Source organism: Bos grunniens, chromosome 4 (assembly GCF_055505025.1).
Source record: "Bos grunniens cultivar Pamir isolate PY7600 chromosome 4, Bosgru_T2T1.0, whole genome shotgun sequence".
Classification (NCBI taxonomy): Eukaryota; Metazoa; Chordata; class Mammalia; order Artiodactyla; family Bovidae; genus Bos; species Bos grunniens.
In genome coordinates, this window is record NC_141168.1 from 50887531 (window position 1) to 50900000 (window position 12470).

General features: G+C 41.2%; 1 long non-coding RNA gene across 3 annotated transcripts in view; it reads right to left on the reverse strand.

Annotated features, from left to right (window-relative positions):
* Positions 1-1103: 1103 nt before the first annotated feature.
* The window catches only part of LOC147374109 (uncharacterized), a 12933-nt gene continuing 1566 nt past the window's right edge, over positions 1104-12470 (reverse strand). Inside the window, exons 2-7 of one of the 3 annotated variants that reach the window (XR_015162455.1) lie at positions 11517-11595; positions 7460-7613; positions 6645-6714; positions 3203-3281; positions 2729-2962; positions 1104-1437 (exon numbers count right to left, since the gene is read on the reverse strand). This is a non-coding gene — a long non-coding RNA (uncharacterized LOC147374109). Of the gene's footprint in view, positions 2124-2728; positions 2963-3202; positions 3282-6644; positions 6715-7459; positions 8149-11516; positions 11596-12470 lie in introns of those variants that run through there. The other 2 variants (XR_015162454.1, XR_015162453.1) reach the window with 2 other exon arrangements.

Here is a 12470-nt window from a genome sequence, read left to right on the forward strand (position 1 = left end):
TGACACTACAAATAAGAAGAGGAGCCAGTATAAAATCAACCCTGGAGTATTAGCTTGGAATCGTAAGTATCAGTATAAATTCATGGTTTTTAATATATATACAGAAAGACAGAGGCAGGGGTTAGATATGAGGGCCTAAAAGTATACCACCCCAATGATGATGAGTACATCTACAACCCAAAGCTCTATCTCTATACACTAGTCTCCAATGAAAGGTCTCAGGGCTTTTGGAGAAGTGGTTGATTCCCAACCAAGGTGTGCAATACACAAGATGAGCCTGGAGCATCCTGAGGGCCAGAAAATAGGAACATGCTCCAAAAAAAAAGATGAGTCTGTTAAAAAAAGACCACAGGAACTATGAAGGAAACAAAAGCTGAAACAATCTGAGCAACAAAATACTTAACATTAGAACTGAATTCTAACCTAGAATAAAATTAACACACACAAAACAAATATCCACATTAATATGATAAGGAAATAACAAAACATATATACACATAACATAAAGTTTACCACCATAACCACATTTAAGTGCAGTTTTGTGGCATTACGGTCACTCACACTGTTGTACCGTCATCCCCACCTCCATCTCCAGAACTCTTTTCATCTTGCAAAACTGAAACTCTACCTGTTAAGCAGTAACTCCCCATTCTCCTCCAGTAACCACCATCCTGCTTTCTGCCTCTATGGATCTGACTGCTCCGGGTACCTCATCTAAGTGGAATCACATGGTATTCGTCCTTTTGTGCCCGGCTTATTTCACTTAACGAAACGTCCTCCAGGTTCATCCATGCTGTAGCATGTGTTAGACTCTCCTCCCTTTTTAAAGGCTGAACGATATTCTGTTGTGGGTATATACTACACATTGTTTATCTGTGGACATGGGTTGCCTCTAGCCCTTGGCTGTTGTGAACAATGCTGCTAAGAACATATGAGATCCTGCTCTTATATTTACAAATTCTTCACTAAATTATCAGATGTTTACAATATCTCCTGGAACCTGGGATCATTATTACATTCTTATTTTCCAGATGAACATTCAAAGTTTCATGGTTACTTCGTGGCAGAGCAGGGTGTGGAATGCAGGTTTTCCAAATCAACAGTCCTTTTAAAATTTTTATTTATTTTGGCCAGTTTCAGCTAATGATATTCTTTTATTTCAGTTTTTACATTCACGAGTAATTTCAAGCATACAGAAAAGTTCAAGGATAGTGTAAAGTACTCCCAATTCACAACCATTAACAGTTTGTCACTGTGCCAGTTACCAATGTATAGCTGCTCTTCTCCAAAATCCTTGAGTGCGCTGTCTGTTGTCCTGGAACTGGACGCTCTTGATGGTTCTCTGTTGCCAGCTGACTCCATGCAAATCAACAGTTCTTAACTTCCAGTTCCATTGACTAGACAAGGGAGACCACGGATATTGTTCCTTTACTTTTCCTAGGAAAAGAAATACTGCCTAGAATAATCTCCCTCCGGGAACTTTACTGGATAATAGAGAGAAGGACAACCACCCTAGATTTCCAAAACATGGGCGTACCATTACTCTGGCTTTCCAAAACAATCTAAAACATGTTCGGGGGGCCAGAGTGAATATGGCTCTTTTACTGTGAACTCTTTTTTCCTATTCTGGGAGTGTCTGAGGCCTGGGGTGACAAGGTGAGGGGGGTGCATCCCCTAAACCCACAATGATGGGGGATGCTTCAGAATTCTAAGTCAGCCCCCCTAGACACCTCCTTCCATAGAGATCAGGGCATCTTATGCCCACAGGTCCCTGGCTGGAATGTGAGGGGAATAAAAGGGAGACCTAGGCTAGGAGGGTGCAGTGGGACAGCATTCGCTTCTGTGGTAACTGGTACTCAGAGCCACCCCACTGTGCCTGGCCCACAGGAAATGCTGTCTCCAGCCTTGCTGAAAGGCACCAGAAACATTAACTGCCTGCAATTTTGACATGTCAGATATTTAATAAGGAACAAATTAGCACTTGGGTCTTCTTTTTTTCTGAGACAATCCAATTTCTATGCCAGGCACCAACTTCTATATTTCAAAATGCATTTTTGAAGGTTAATTAGAGAAGAGGCAGAGATAGTGTTTTCCAAGAGGGATTTTTCTGGTTCCTTCCAGGTCTGTGGATAGCAAAAAAAAATAACTTTCAGACACTGTAAATTGAGTATGTGAAGCTGTGAGAATAAACCCATCTCATTAGTCATCATGTCAATTACAGTATCTAAGGAACAATTTTGTAGCAATAGCATATTTATTTGATGTTGTGAAAGCTACCTGGACCCACAGTTAGGATGGTATTTGCTCTTAATGCTCCGAGTACCTCTTTAACAAAATGGCACTCCATAAAAATTTAGTGTGTTCCTACTGTAATTAAATGGCCCTCGTCATTTTTGCATTTATGATATAAACTATAATGGCTGTAAAATCCTGCAATTAACTTTCCTTGCGCCAACATTTCATACTTGAGAAATTCTCATTACAAATTTCATTACTGATTCACTTATCTGTAATTTGTCCTATGTAACCTAAAGAATATTAACAAATTTAGAGTCACTTTTGCTCTATTAAAAACTAAATATAAAAGTCTTTCACCTAGCAAGTCAATCTTGATATTGCAAATGGTGAAAGTCTGGTATTGAGAATGGGAAGGGAAAGAGACCACATGCTTGAGAAGAGTGGGGTGAAAATGGAGGGATGTAGGTTGGGCGCATTTGAGCTCACCCACCTTCTCAGCGAGAGGCGCGATTGGCCAAGTCCCAGGGGAAAAGCATAGTGCACATGGGGAAATGGCAGGGAAGGGAGGTGAAGAACTGGGGTATCGTGTTCAGGCCTGAGAATTCTCTCCACTCTGCTCGGTCTCTGTCTCTGGTGTTCCTTTCTCTCTTGGGGGCTGAGTTGGCTGGAGCAACTCCTGAAGGGTTGTAACTGGCTCTTTTGCTCAATGGCTTTGGTAGAAAGCCTGTTGAAGAAACTTTGTCATTACCAGTGGAGAAATGGAAAAAGAGTTCAACAGGGGAGGAAAAGGTGACTGGGAATATGCCACATGCATTTCAGTTTTCCATCTTGCAGGGCGCAGATTGGTTTGCGTTAAGACCTGGAGAAACTTTCTACCTCCTCTCTCTCCACATACCCCTCTGCCCACTTTTTAAAGCAGAAACAAATCTACACTCACCTCGGAGTGAAATGAAAGTTGACTAACCTGGTGTGCCAAAACTGGAATTCTAGTTCTCATTCTGTCACCTCTGCGCTGAGTGACTGGGACAAGCTTTGTGACCTGTCTGAGAAAGAAAGGGGTTTCACTAGAACGACCACTGATATTCCCTAAGGTCCCCCAAGGACAGTTCATTTCCTCATGGATTAAACCCAGAACCTCTCTTCATCCAACAAATGGATGGGTGACCCTTGGACCAGAAGCCCTGGGTTTCTATAACAGTGATCTCCACCACAAGCGGCCTGAGTCAATATTTCCCCCCCAATAACATCCTATCTCAGCATTTCACTGCCTTCCATAACTGCATTCATTTTATTCTAATTTGTAATTAACTTTTACAAAATTAAATTGGAGATAGAAAATTACTGTCCCGACATAAATAATCCTGCTGCTGGATGTGGCAGTGTTAACACAATCAACAATACAATTCATAAATGAAAGAAATGTTGTCATACTTATTACTTCTGTGTGCTCCATCTTTTATAGAATATTACAGTGTAAATTGAAATTTTATATGATTTAATAAACCTCAAAAAGATATTATGGCCAAGTAACCGCATCACTGTAACAAATTGTCCGCCTCCCTCATTACAGAGCTTTCTCCTCACTCGGGGCTCACAGCCTCATTATCAGAGCAGTGTCTTTGACAACCCAGAGCCCATTAAAAACACCTTGAAGAAAGGGTACCCCGTACTGTGGAGTTTCAACATCTATACCAGGCTGGCATCCTTAGGACGGTGTTATAAAATGAGGAAACAGGGCCTTCCATTTTTCATCCAAGGAATCAAGCAACAAGCACGTGATCTGGGACTGTAAGCCAGCCCCGCCACACCCCCTAGGTGACCCAAGCCTAGTGCGGCAGGGGCACAAAGACGCTGCTGTCAAACAATCGAAGGACAAAAGAGAAGGGGGTTTGTTACCCTGCAACTCTTTAGCTGGCTTTATAGGGCTACTACTTTAAAGTTTCTTTGTTTTCAGAGCATCAGAGCTCTGCTTGTTGCTGATTGCCATTTTTCACAGGCTTCTGCCTCAGCCAGGAACTCATTAGGGCGGCGGCAGACAGACAGTGGGCAGAACGGACCAGCAGTGCGATTCCAACCCGGTCTCTCCCCTTGGTGCCCGTGCTTCCCCCAAAAAAACCCTGTTTTCCATTTTGGCACGAGGGAGCTGAGGGATGCAAGTGCTCCAATTATATGCAGTGGTTTTCTCCGCGCCTGGTGTGATGTCTGTAGCTTCCAGCTATGTGTGGGATACACTTGCACTGGAGAATTTAATGACTTGTTTTACTGCTGCCTGCCATCAATATTTATCTATATTAACTGAAGAAAGGCATTACTCGAAATGGCGTTTCACACCTCTGAGCATTATACAGTAATTCTGAAGTCGTAAGTTGTACCAAATTCTATGGGCAAACACAGACATACAGTGCGAATGGAAATAACCCAACTCGAGGTTTTTAAACTTGAATTGTCGGCAGCAATCTGGGAAACCAAAGGCAAAATTATCTGAGTTGCTATAGGTGAGAATGACTGGGTAGAAAGCAATGGAAACAATCTTTTCTCTGCACGGTTTTTCTTGAGTTAATAAGAACACCTCACAAGTATATAAAATAGAGAAGAAAAGTGCAGACAAGGCAATGAGACAATGCAGATGAGATCCGGGCTTATTTCCACCTTTATCTTTTAAGCAAGCAGGCCTGGAAATCTCCCTTCCCTATTTCCCCTTATTCTGCTTCCACCCTGGGTCAGCTTTCTCACTCTCTATCCTCCCTGTCAGAGAGCCTTCTCTGACCCCATCTTATCATGCAAACATTTCCTGGTTTGCTTCTCTTCAATGTATTTGTTGAATGAATGTCTCACTCACATGATGGTTTATGCCCTTGCTTACTGCCTGCCTCCCCACTAGCCTTTAAGCTTCTTGAAGGCAGAGATGAGTCAGACCGACTCACCGTTCTGCCTCCAGGAAGGAGCACATGTACACGGTGGTGGGGGCCACCTTGCACTTGCAGAGTGCATTATCTACCCTAGGAGACCACAGGCTTGACCACAGACCACAGTGGCTATTTCTACTGTCTGTACAGACCACATCATTTTGAGTCAACACCTTTAAAAAGATCATTTCAACATCTCATGCTTGAGCTCTTCTCAAAGACCAGAATTTTCAAGCGTAAAAGGATGTAGAAGACCAGTTGGGCCAATCTTTCACTTTACAGAGGAAAGAACTTAGTTCTGGGGGAACTGGGAGACTCATCCAAGGTCATTTGATGCTTTGCAGTGGCAGGAGAAGCTTCAGAACCTGGGCTTCTGACAGCCTTCTGGTTCCAGCTCTCTCTCTACACAGTTTTACTCTGTCTCCAAAGTTATATTTTCCAGCCAAAAGCTTCTACAATGGCTTGACTTTCACATTCTGGTCTGAAATGTACATCTTATAATTCTCCCATCTTAAGAAATTATGTTTATGGGACATCTGGGCAAGAGAATTAGTCCTCAATTCATAATAGATAAGGTTTACATTTTTAATAACGGAATTTGAACTTCATAGAAACTTTATAACTGTACTACTAGCCCAACATACTTGGTTTTATATTCATCCAAAATTACTCACCCAGCGACTTTCTACACTTTGGAAGAAATACCAGACTTGGAAATAGAAATAGTGAACAGAAGGACACACATTCAGGGGGAGTTTGATTCCCAGTCTCTCTGAAGTTGTAAAAGCCTGCTGCTATTTGGTGGATTCCATAAAATAGGACTGACACATAATTTTTTTTAAGTGTTAAGTGGAATTAATTTATTTTCATTTTAGAGCTTGGAAGCACTCCTTGAATTAACCAGAGATACCCTGGAGAATGAACTACAAGGCTGAGAATCACTGAATTAAGATGCCGAAAGCAGTAGGTAAGACCTTGTATATATCCATCTGCATTCAGGCATGAATCTTAGCATGACTTATAAAGTGATTTATGTTCCTTAAATAAATAGACAGGCATATTTAAAAGGGGTTTAAAAGGTGTCAAGAAAAAAAAAACTTCAGAAAACACTGGTGCTTCTTGCTGTTTACAGAAAACAAGGGGAGATGTAGGTCTAATTTCATGCCATCCTAGGCACTAGTACTTGTAGTACATAAAATTATATACTAAAATAAAATCTTTTATTTCAATTACATCTGCTTATCAACTAAGTTCTGAATAAAATTAATTTGCTATTTATTCACTAAAATTATTTTGTGCTATTTGCTTATGTATCTTTGCTAAATAAAGAAAAGCATGGCTCATAATATGGGGCAGAATCTTTGAAAATGGAAAAATATGTAAAGCTTTCTTTTAACATCAAATCAATATCTCATTTTCTTAGTGATTAATTCAGAATGAGCATCCAGCTCTTAAGGTTTTAACTAATGTATATCTCAATCTTTTATTTACTCTTCATACCTCCAAAACAGGATCATTTCTGTATCAGTTGATCACGTTATTGATATTCCCTGTATTAGGTCAGTGGAACCTGCAGAGATGAGAAAACAGTTTTAGGTATCTTGAAATCAGGGTACAGAAATTTTCTTCATTCTTTCAGGCTAACAAGCAGTGACAGGTATTCAAAGCATCAAACTGTCAACTCTGGGACTTCTACTGTCGTCTGCATCATAATCTATTTCTTAGTAACACTTGGTCTGAGCGGCAGTAATAGAATTAATTATACTTCATTTTGCTGCCTTTAACAGTATTGACCAAATTTAAGAACAAATGAGAAGTGCTTATCAAGCTTGAAGAAAATAATCCATCAGTGGCACAATTTAAATTCTCTGCAGTTCTCTTATTAATCAAAGTAACACTTACTATCCTATCTCCACTTCCCATTAACAGTCATTAAGCCCTGCTGCTGATTGAAGCAATTTCTTTAGGGATCTCAACCTCATTTTTAAGAGAACCTACTTTAGTGGAAAACAATATCATATAAGCACGGCAACTTAAAAGAGAAGGGAGAAGGTTCTTCAATCATGTTCTGACCTTGATATTTCTCAGTGGTGTAAGTTCGAAAAGTACACAGCTGCGAGCTTAGGAACTTCAGGAGTGAATGGCTGCCCTTGCCCAGCACCCGAGAGAGGCACAAATCCAACAAGCAAGGCATGGACTTGGGTTAAACACCTTGCCAGCCCTTCTAAGCTACTGGGCCCCCTGGGTCATTCTTTCACAGGGTCAGCTGCATCTCAGACACAGGGAACACACTGAGAAGGGCCTGCCAGGAATACCTTGGTCTTGACTTGTGGCTCTGAGCAGGTGCATGGTGGAGACATAAGACAAGACATCTGGAGTCGCAGGACGTTGAGTTGGAGGCAATACTCAGCACTACTAACCTGCAGGACCTTGAGGAACTAGTTTGTTCTTTCTGTCTTCATTTTTTCTCTGAATAGAAATAATAATATCATCTGCTAGATGTACTTTTCCAAATTGCTGTAGAAAGCACATCAGAAAATGTATGTGAATATCCTTTGCAATTGATTAACACCTTACAAATGTGAACAAGTCAAGTCCTAGAAGTCACAGACAGTGTTTCGTTCAATGCTCTCCCCAGGTCCTTGCCCAATGCTTATCTGTAGTAGGTGCCCAATTAAGTACTGAGTTAATGCTAAAGAAGATATTTCCAAAAGTGAGAATAAGGGAATTCACATGATTAAAGTGAGGCAATGGTCTTTCAAAAACACCTGTGGAGTGGAATGGGGCCATAGATGTACCACATACAATTGTAGGGCACTGGGTGAAGACAAAGCATGACTAGAATCAAGGGAATTTGGAGGGCAATGTCTTCAAGGCTAAAAAGAACTCTGTGATCAGTATGATTGAGGAAATAGTGGTCACAAGAGGAAAAAGCCGAGAGAGTGTTGGTGATTGGTGAGGTAAAGCAACACCCACAAGCCAGTCTGGTGATGCCAAGGAAGAGGCTAGTACCGAGATGAGGTTAGTACTTCCTCACCAAGGACCCTCTACCTTCTGCCCCTTGGGATTTGTCAGTGCCACTGACAGCAGCTTCAGTAGCTGGGCTGTTACTAGTCAAGCCACCAAGTTGAATGCAAAGGAATCACACATCAGGGTTTGGGGTGGACCTGGGCTTTGGCGCTAGGATGGCATCTTATCCACCAGTGTTACTGTATCAAGGCATCTAGTGCCCTAGACCTTCTCATCTGCATAATCCCATGGAAATCAGTGTTTCCTTCTTGTTATTCACTGTAATTCACTGTAATCCCAATATTTATAAAAGCCAAAGGCACTGGTTATAAAATTCCAAGGTGGTAAAACACTCAGCATTTATCCTGCTCCATCTTATGGAGGAGGAAACTGGTTCAGAGAGGTCCAGTGGCTTGCCTGAGGTCACCCAGCTGGGCACGGTTGGCCAACTTTAGCTCATTCAGAAGTGACCTTGCTCCTTTGCACTGCCTTTTGAGGTCTCTTGTGAAGCCCTTCTATTTTTCCCAGAGAAGGCTGTGTTCCTTTGGAGGAGACCCAAACAGCCCTCTCAGGAAGGACTTCTGCACACATCTGTCCCCTTATTTTTATGATTTAGGCATAGGACCCTTTTGCTTTGGGCTGGCTCCAACATAAGGGTGTCAGAGATTGGACAGGATAGATAGATCTATTATTTTGCTTTAATGGTCAAAGTCCTGGGAGAGATCAATCAAGACTCGGATCTGAATTTGCTCGGCCAGCATAGACGTGAAGACGCTATTCAATAGGCTGTTGGGCCTGATGAATAAAGACAATCAAATAATCAATGAAGAGATGGAACCACCCCAGATTCCGATGATCACTAATGTTTCCAGTTTCAAATCATGTCCTGCTCTTGAGATGCTCCCAGGCCAAAAGAGAGCAGAGTTCAGCAGAGAGTGAATTTTCTTTCCTTGAAGAGATGAAGGGCACCATCCACCACTTAATTTCTGGTAAGGCATTAAATGTATGATTCTCATCTCTCAGAAATGAGAAGCTGAGCTGAATTTTTGGATCAATGGAATACCTACTCCTGTTAAAGCACTTAAAGAGGAAAACATCTACAAAATGTCCCATTAGGCTGACAAATTTATAACACTATGAAAAGTGTGCCAGCAGTTTCAAAGCCGACTAGAGTGTTGTCATTTAAAGAGTATGAATGGATTTGAGTTTAGCGATATCTCATCGACATGAACAAGTTTAGCCATCACATCCCTTCCCAATATTTCCCCCATTTACTTTTAACTAGGCATCCGTATGCCATGACAGAATGTGGACATCATCTTAAAAAATCAGTTGTAAAATGAATGATATTAAATGTACTTTCACAGCATGAAGACATGGAAATATATTCTCATCTTGATGTGCAGGGCTGTACAGACATAAATGCCATTAGCATTGATGGTAATTATGTGCGTAAATCCCCACGCTCTGGATGAGATTATGCCCCTTAGTTTGAAAGTACAATGACGGGCTCATTTTTGAGACTAGAAACAGCTGAGACTCCCCGCCCCCCCCTCACTGGAAGAGAGATCCAGAGTGGCTTAGAGCGTAAAATCTGATCACCCACTTTCCCAAAACATGCAATTCAAGCATTTTAAAACTCTTTTGCCTCAGAAAAGCTAAAAATGTAGGAAAAAAGTCTTAAACTGCTACCTGAGTATTCCAGTAATTTATGACAGATCATTCATAGTTTCCTGTCACCTGTGAGGGTGGGTATACCGCAGGAGCTATAAACTCTCACCACCAATTTTTTTTTATTATGGTCTGATAACTAGCAAGAATAATATTTTTTTAAGTCAACCCAGAAAAGGCTATTTAGCTACAATGAAAATTTGTGGAAAGTGAGCATATTCAGCATCTTGCTCATCAAAGCCAATATATCCTAATCTTATGAAAATAGGCAGCAGATGACAGTGTCAGGGAAAAAGTTCAAGTCTCCTGTTTTTAATTCTTAAATTAATAAGGCAGAACGGCCCAGAGTTTTGGTTAGACCTCACCTTATACTGTAGGGAAACAAAAAAAGTCCTCTTTGCCAAAAAGTCAGAAGACATTGCCACAGGGGACCACCTGGTTTATAACTTTACAAACACTTTATCAGGGGAAGATGGGGCAAGGAGACACATGTAATTAAAATATACTAAAAAAACAAGCCATTGTGGCTTTCAATTACAATGGAACTAAGAAGCAACCATATTATTTCTACAAACTATTTTCACTTAGCACAGTTCAGATGGAATTATTGCCATGACCTTTTAAAAATGTGAAAGAGTGAATCAATACCCTTTCACAGGCAAGATTGCAGGAGCAAAATTGGCCGTGCTGTAATAGTGTGTATTTCTGCATCAGAAGGCAGTTGAAACCTAATTATCGTCAATCACATACAAGGTAGCTCCCCATCTTGATGAGCCCGGGTGGGCAGAAGTGTGCACAGGAGGGTCTGTGCCTGTGGGTCTTCGTGGAGGAGGAACACGTGTGGTGAAGAGGCCGGGGGAACCTCGGATGCCCTGGGCAGGCGGAGTAAGGCTTACAGGTGAGTTATAGGGACTGTCACTCATTTACAATAACTAACACTGGCCTGTCAGAAACAGCCACCTGTAAATGATGTATGAATGGCTGGCAGCCTGCCATCCCCCAATAGACCTTGCAGCCAAGAATCACATTTTATTGTCGAGGTCATCGGAATGCTTACTTGGATACATGCCATATATTATTAAAAAATAACAAACAGCCAATCAGCAACAATTCTTAAGGCTCAAGGGCAAAATAGCCAACCTGCCTTTTGAAAATAGAAAAGCGAACATCCAAGATCCATTTTAGCAGGTAATTTTTTAATTGCTTCTCTCCAGATATAAAGAAGTAATGCTCTGGAGAAGCCTAAGCCTGGTAATACAATGTCAGATAGAGAGCATACATATGGATATTCACTTTTCCTAAGCTCTTTTATCCATGATGCCAGCCAAACAAAAAGAAAAACCAACTCCTCTTCATCAACAATAGTGACAGCTCCAACTGCTAGACTTCCTGCTGATAAGTTCCCAGGCTATGAAAGCCACAGCAACCAGTTAGGGAGGTGAGGAAATAAGGACTTCAGGTTTGACTTTTCTATTCAGTTCCATCTTTTTGGATTCTGCCTGAAACACTAAGATAATCATATATACTATGACACTTTTATTTGGTGCAATCTTATTTGTAAACCACCAGAAGGCTATATCATATTTTTAATTTTATTCAATAGACTAAGTGTGAGTAGAAGTTTCAACATTATTCCAACACAAGAAACACAACACTAGGACTTCCCTGGAAGTACAGAGGTTAAGACTTCACCTTCCAATGCAAGGGGTGCAGGTTCAATCCCTGGTCAGGGAGCTAAGATCTCACATGCCTCACAGCCAAAAACCAAAGCCTAAAAGAGAAGCAATATTGTAACAAATTCAATAAGGAGTTAAAAATGGTCCACATAAAGAAATCTTTTTAAAAACCCACATTATTAATGTTATGGATATTAAGCCATGAAGAAGTGTTTGACAGCCCCTTGTAACTTTGCTTTAAAGCTCCCTCCCCCCAAAAAAATCTGTTCTGTAGCCATACACTTTCAAATATTGTCCTGTCTACCTTGGGGCTGAAAAATCTCAGAATCAGCCTGCACAGCCTCCAGCTTCACTTGCTGCCATGGAAATGAAGGATTTGGCATATTTGTTAACATTATATAGTAATTGGACAATCTTTTGTTCAATGCTCTTAATGTTCCTAGAATAAAAACATTAAAAATGCACTTAAAAAAACTGGGAATACTCATTTCACACAAGCAATAGTTTTTAATTTAGAAAAAGAGTATAATTGAAATTACATTTGTTATGCAGAGACTACCAATAATTATCTTGGCTTTAAATATGCAGACACAAAGATTCCTTTGGAACTGATGACTCTTTTCAGAAGTGGCTACTACTGGTTGAGCTCAGTGATCCAGGCCCTGGCCTGCGAAGCAGGTGGTCCTCAGGAGTAGCAGATGGCCTTCCAGAGCTGCCGGGTAGCACCTGTGCCAATTTAGCCAGGACACGCCTGCCCCGCAGTAAGCCACAGTGCTGGTCCCAGTCACCCCGCCCAACCACAGAGCTCTTCATTAGACAGATCCTTTTCCCACAAAACAGTGACACACCATTGTTTTAGCCTCTGGTTTCCTAACATGATCATCAAAAATGAGAGAACTTAGACACATGACAAAACTGAAAAGAGAAGTTGGAATCCTGCCCCAGCCATGACTTTAGGGGTTTGGGAAAG